The sequence below is a fragment of the Opisthocomus hoazin genome, chromosome 4 (assembly GCF_030867145.1).
Source record: "Opisthocomus hoazin isolate bOpiHoa1 chromosome 4, bOpiHoa1.hap1, whole genome shotgun sequence".
NCBI classification, from domain to species: domain Eukaryota; kingdom Metazoa; phylum Chordata; class Aves; order Opisthocomiformes; family Opisthocomidae; genus Opisthocomus; species Opisthocomus hoazin.
The window spans coordinates 92,825,699-92,832,145 of NC_134417.1; positions in this window are offsets into that span (position 1 = coordinate 92,825,699).

A 6,447-nucleotide genomic window follows, 5' to 3' on the forward strand; every position below is an offset into this window, starting at 1 on the left:
CCCTTGCCCAAGTTCAACCATAGTTTGTACAGGTTTGTGAAGATACACACCCACTTAGCTCTACCTAGACATTCCTCAGTGCCTCCATATCCTGACCTTTCAAATGTATTCACACACTCAGACATATGCAAGTGCTAGACAAACACCCAGAGGAACGGGAAAAGGCTCTTTTCTAGCATCACACCAATGCTGTAGCACCAAGTGGACTGAAGAACAAGAGAGCACAGATTTGGCTTTTCCCCCCCTCCTTTGCACAGGACTTCTCAGAAAATGCATTCAGCTCCCAGAAACACCCATTACATGAAATGCACATGGCACTAGCCCATTCCTTAGCTTTCCACCTTCCCCATCATTTCTCCAAAAGCCCCAGCTAGGGTAAAGTATGCATTTCAAGAAGCAGACAGCTCACACAGGGAAGGAGGGATGAGGCAATATCACAGTTCATAGTATTGCTGCTGCTTTTGACCATCAGACCTTTGATGTGTACAAGGGACGCTCTGAAAACAGATTAGGGAGGGAAGGAGGAACATCAACATTTGCAGTGCCTCTAGAACAGATATTTCCTCTTATAAATGCCAATATAAACTCCATCACTTCTTAGATTCGGCCCTTTTTTGGGCCAAGGCTGAAGATTAACACCATCATGTTTTACGACTATTTTGTCATCAGCTTAAGGAATAGTCTACTCTGCAGCGTAACAGGAAAATCTTCAGGATTTTGCCTTGGGAAAGCACTGGGAAACCTCTATGCTTATTTGAGCCACTTTAATGAGACTAAGGACTGATAAACCAGCTGGAATAGATTACATTTTTTCCAGTCATCCCCCTATATGGTTCATTATTGCGTTCTTTATTGACATGGGGGTTGGACTACATGACCCACAGAGGTCCCTTCCAACCCCTAACATTCTGTGATTCTGTGATAATAATCTTCTCATTCCTATCCCAAGGCTTTTCTCAGCCCTTGTTTGATTTACTTGGGTTTTCTCCTTTGTTATAGCCTTTTTCATCTGTCTGCAGGTACCTAAAGGAGGGAATCACACTAAATAAAAACAAAGCTAAAAAAAAAATAGCATTCTGAAAACTGGACCTTTGCAGTCTCCACTGTTTTATAGGAGAGGTCCACCTTGTTTTGGCGGAGTTGTGGCCTGTTAGCCTCATGGGTTATAAGAGGGTGCTCTGGGCTCAGATGTAACAGGGAAAATAATCAGGGTGACCTGGTCAGGATAACGTGCGTCAGGTCAGATCTTTAAAGATTTGGACCATGAGTGAAGGTGGACCATGGGGTGGAAGGCACATCAGGTGCTTGGGATGTAGCATGTGGTTTAGTCAACGATCCCCTTATTGACTCAATTCTGCACCTGTCAGACCTTTATTAAGCTCTTTGTCTCTGAAGTGGAGTTTGGAGCTTCCTATTCAGGAGATTAAACTCTGTTCTTGGAAATCACATAAAAGAAAGTCTTCTGAAGTTTTATCAGATCATAAAACGGTGCCCCTTCTCTCTACCAGGATAGGAATTAAAGATGCTTCTGGTCTCTTGTCAATTCTAGCTTGGACTCATTGGAAAAGCTGCAACACAGGCTTGAGACTAGGGAAGGAATAAAAACCAGCAACCCACACTAATCCTTTTTACTAGTTATGAATAGCTTCAGTGGAGCAAAGGCAGGTCCTGGTGGACTAGGGCAAGAAGATCACTGCAATATAAATTGATGACAATTTAAAAAAAAAAAGGGTCAATTAAAGGCGTTCAGATGTTTTCCAAGACTTTCCACTTTCAAATTGCCATATAGACAAATGATATAGTCAATACAGACCGTGTTAGGTGGCGTTCAGTTTATACTACACTTAGCTGTACATTGTTAGGCTCAAGAAACAGTAACCCTCATTTGCAGCCACCAAGAGAATGTGATGGATGTGATGCTGTATGCAACGATCTAAAAACACTTATGAGTGATTGTAGTTTAAATGAAGGCAGGTAAAATTACTGAGTAGTTATAGTGGCCTCCTGAGGCTGATCTCCCACGTGAGTGCACAGTTTTAACTCAATAGCTGACAATAAAAAGAACAAACAAGAAAATAATCATTCAGGAGGTTGTACACAAGCAGCACACATGATGATTTGAGAGATAAGTGTTAACTTTACAATGACATCTTTAAGGAAAATGCCAGTATTTCGGTTCAGCTGGATTCAAAATATTATAGACAATTATAAAAGCCATTTTCTGGGAAATTCCTTGTCATGGTCTGCTTGAGGAGATAGGCTCAAGAAAGAGGGATGGTGACTATACAGGGTGCAAAGTCACTGGACCCTCCCCAACCCAAACCTTCATAAAGGTTAAGGAAAAACTTAGACATGCTCATAGAGCATTTTCATAATTTGCAGAGAGATTGCATCTATAGCTAAGTTTATTGTCTCTGCTAATGAACAACTATCCTAAATGCTACAGCTGTACTGAAGAGGCTGTTGTGTGACTGCTGCCCTTCTCAGATGAAAAAAAGGCATCAGAGTTCAATTTGAAGCTGTTCTTCACTGGTCCAGGTATGGAAAAGAAAAAAAATGAGGTTCCCATTGGGAACAAGGGAGCCTGGAGGTTTAAGAGCAGAAGAGGGGGTTCTTTGGCCAGCCCAGGAGCAGCCCTGGCACAAGCAAGCCTCACAACCGTGTCTATAGCTGTATCTGCATCATAATTTAACATTAATTACTAGATTTATTAGCTATCACACTTAAAATTCAGTCATTAATATTAGTCTTTTTTTTCCTAAATGCATAATCTTATTATATTGGCCCTTGACCCCTAAAGCCACAGGTCAAATTATTATTACTGTATTTTCAATGTTGCATCTGGACCATGCCCACCACTGCAGAGGATTTTGAAGTCCTTCACTAGATAAGTTTTGCCTGCATGGAAATCCACTGTCAGATAGTCCATCTCCTTCTTGTTATTTAGAAGGAGGCAAAGGGAGAGAGCGTGTGTGCGCTTTTATTTTAAAGCTCAGTCCTCCCAAACCAGCTGTGGCCTTTAGATACATGTAATCAAATGCAATTAGGAATAAACATTGTTAGTTTTTCAAAGGCCAGCCATGCTGCAGGCAAAACAGCAACACCAGTCAAGCCTAATTAGAAGGGGCATTTAAAAAAAAAAACCAAACCTTGAAAAGTGGTGCCTTTTATAATTTTTCTTCTCTGCTTCTTAATAAATCGAATAAAACTCCTGTATCCAACAGCTATCTCCTTTTCCACTGGGGATGATACCTCTGCTTCCCCCACCATCACCACTGACAGTTTCTCCCTGCCTGAAATGAATCAGAAACAAAGTAATTTTTTTTTTCTTTTTAGTTAGAAGAACTAGTGTCAAACTGTTCTGACCTGAAAACACAACTTGCCTGGAAATGATTTAATGTTTCGGGGTTTAGTAGATGTTTTACAGCCCCACGTGACCAATGTCTGTTCAGATCCAGCTCCTTACAGAGCAGTTTTTCCTCCTCCCAGACCTTCCTGGGCACTTGGGGAAGCTGCAAAGGTGATGCCTGTACACAATGCAGAGATCCTTTCTTCAGTGCAACTCTGAGACGCATTGGGATGGCGGGGACACACCTGGGCTCCACCACACCTTGGGGACAAGCCATCCAGCAGGCCTTGGGGGCCAAGTCTTTGGTATAGCCCAGTCTTCACTGGAAGCAGACGTTGTGCCTCCACAGCTGGGGGAACATGTCATGGTGGGTAATAAACAAGAGTAAACAGTGCTAAATAAACAGTGTATCATGAACATAGTCCAGCCTTGGCTCCTAATTTAGATCCCCACCCCCAAACCAGCCCTACAGGGTCTGAAGCATTGGAAACCCAAAGCATGGGGGAGTAATGAGCTACCACCTCCTGTTCCAGCTCCTGCCAGGGAACCCTTGATCCTTAGAACGCCCCAAAAATCCCCTTTTCTCTCTTCCCTGCTCCTACTCCCAGATATCAAGCAAAGAATTGGATGTCAAGGGCAGGATTTACCTGCTCCAAATTGGACATCTAGAAACTAGACACCCAAATCTGAGCTAGTCACTGTAGGCTCCACTAATAATCACTGAAGAGAAATAATTTATTCATCAGATCTAGATAAGTTTCCTCAATGGGATGAATAGCCCTATGTAACTGCCACATTGTCTCAGACATAGATAACCCTGGATAACTAGTTTAGGCTTAACTACTTGCACCACACATTTTTAAGCACCTAAGTAAGGGTAAACGCATTTTCTTTAGAGAGAGAGATTTAGCCTGAAGGTTAAGACGTAAAAATATATGTCTACAGTATTGGCATCAGCAAGTGATGTGCCTCAGCTTCCATGTAGTCAATGCAGTCAGAGGCTAAGGAACTATTCCACCGTCCTGCAAGAGACACCCCAATCCACAGTCCATCTTTGGTCTCATCATTCGTTATTGGTATTGACTAGGAGTTGGTTTCACTTCCCCAAACACAGCAGTCTAATCTTATTTTAGGTACTGTGCTGTATTCCACCTGTTTTTCAGCCACTGCTCCAGGGAGTGCGGATCTTCCATAAATGTTACAAACATGTACATCAATGTCTCCTTTACATTTAGGTTCAGGCTACTAAACTAAGCCTAAGTTTCTCTTTTATATAACATGATCATACACTCTTTCAGCCCAGAGCCTACTTGCTGTTCCTTTCTGCTAAATCCTTTTTCCTCCTGAAGCCCCAACATTTTCATCTTCCTATACACACTGACCAGGCAACTAAGTGGCAGCAACATTGTAGTGAGGCTAACCTCAGATGTGTTTGCATCATTTTCTTTGATATAGTCTCATCTGCTTGCCTTCAGAAGTCTTTCCCTGTTGAACTATTACCTGAGTGTTGCTAGTGCTGCTTCTTGCCTAGCAGCTTCCTTCATCTAAAGATGATTCCTCTGAAGCCTGATATCTTCTGCAGAAGACTACTGCCTCCAGTATTCTGGACTCTTTTGTTTAGTGCAACTGCTTTGCATAGCTAAAGCCATGCTCTCAGTCTTTATACCAAATGTAACCTCTTCATCCATCTGTCCATCTTCCACTTCTGGACCACACTGGTGGCCAAGGGCACAAGCTTACCCTTGATGGAACTAGATTTGGGGCTTTTTGCTTGTTTTCCGCCCTCAGGGCTGCACAAGGATCGCCTTGTCCCAGTTTCATCTCTGCTGTGTTTCACCTCCTTACATCTTTTCCTTTTGTCCCTGACCCAATCATTCTGTTATCTTGACATTTATTGCCGCGCACAAATCAGTAACTCCAAATCTTGACATTTATTGCGAAGCATAAATCAGCAGTTCCAATTTCTTGAAGCTAGTAAGAATTATTTTCATTAAAATGTTTTTTCCCCCCATTGTACATGTCATCTCCAAAAGCTAAGAGAGCCACATGTGGGCCAGTGTTGCATCCTTCAATCCACTTAAGAGTTTGGACAGCTTGTCTGGTCAGCGTGTGTAGTAATGCAAACTTAGACATCTGCTACCGAGTCCCAATGTGCACACACAGGCAGTTGCCATAGGTCACCTTATAAGTGACAATTTCACTTAATACAATTTCACATATAACTAAGCTGTAGTAACTTGACCATTATGCTACAGTAGTTTCACTGCATACTTCAGCCCTAAAATTCAACAGTCACTCTAAGAATACAAAGAAAAGTTGCAGTGGTTAAACCAAAGTATCTACACGAATGGTCATGACTCTGCAGCAGCCTCACTTCATGCTTTTTCCCTGTGCACTTTTGTCTTAAATATGCAATATATTTTGCTACTTTATGTACTGGTTCACATCAAGAGCTTTTGTGAAACCAAGAGAAATGGCAGAGATCTTTAACCTTGTTGTTTCTTCCCTCCAATGCACGTTCAGCCTTGTTTAAGGTTATGCTCCTCCTCATCCACAACTTCTTCCAGAATTGGCCATAAACTGGTAGCAAGCGCTCCAACTACTAACCTACCTGCTACTGATGGTAGATGACGATAGAAGCACATGCTTCTACAGTGACCCAGAGTCTCAGGGTGTCCTCCTGTTGAGGCACGCAATTGCTGTAGTACCCAATGTGTCAGCACATCCCTTACCTTTCTATCTACATGTTCCCCATCTTTTTACTAGTCCAAGAGTTTGTTCATCATTCCTTCATGACTTAGAATGGAGAACATTTAAACATCAAAATAATGCCTATTACATGTTCCATCTCGGTGAAGGTTTCTACATAAATCGTGCAGCATTTAGAGGAGGACCCTGCAAACCGTTCCAGAGCTATTGACCCATGCTGTGATCTTGAGAATATTTTTTACTTCATACTGGAAATATTACTTCTGTTGAACAAGGATGATGCATCAAGTGCTTTGAGATCCCCAGAGCAAAGAGACTAACACTGGAAGGTTCAGCAGGTAAAAGCAGCAAGGTCCTACAGCTCTGCATGTGCTGTAGAAAACCAGCAC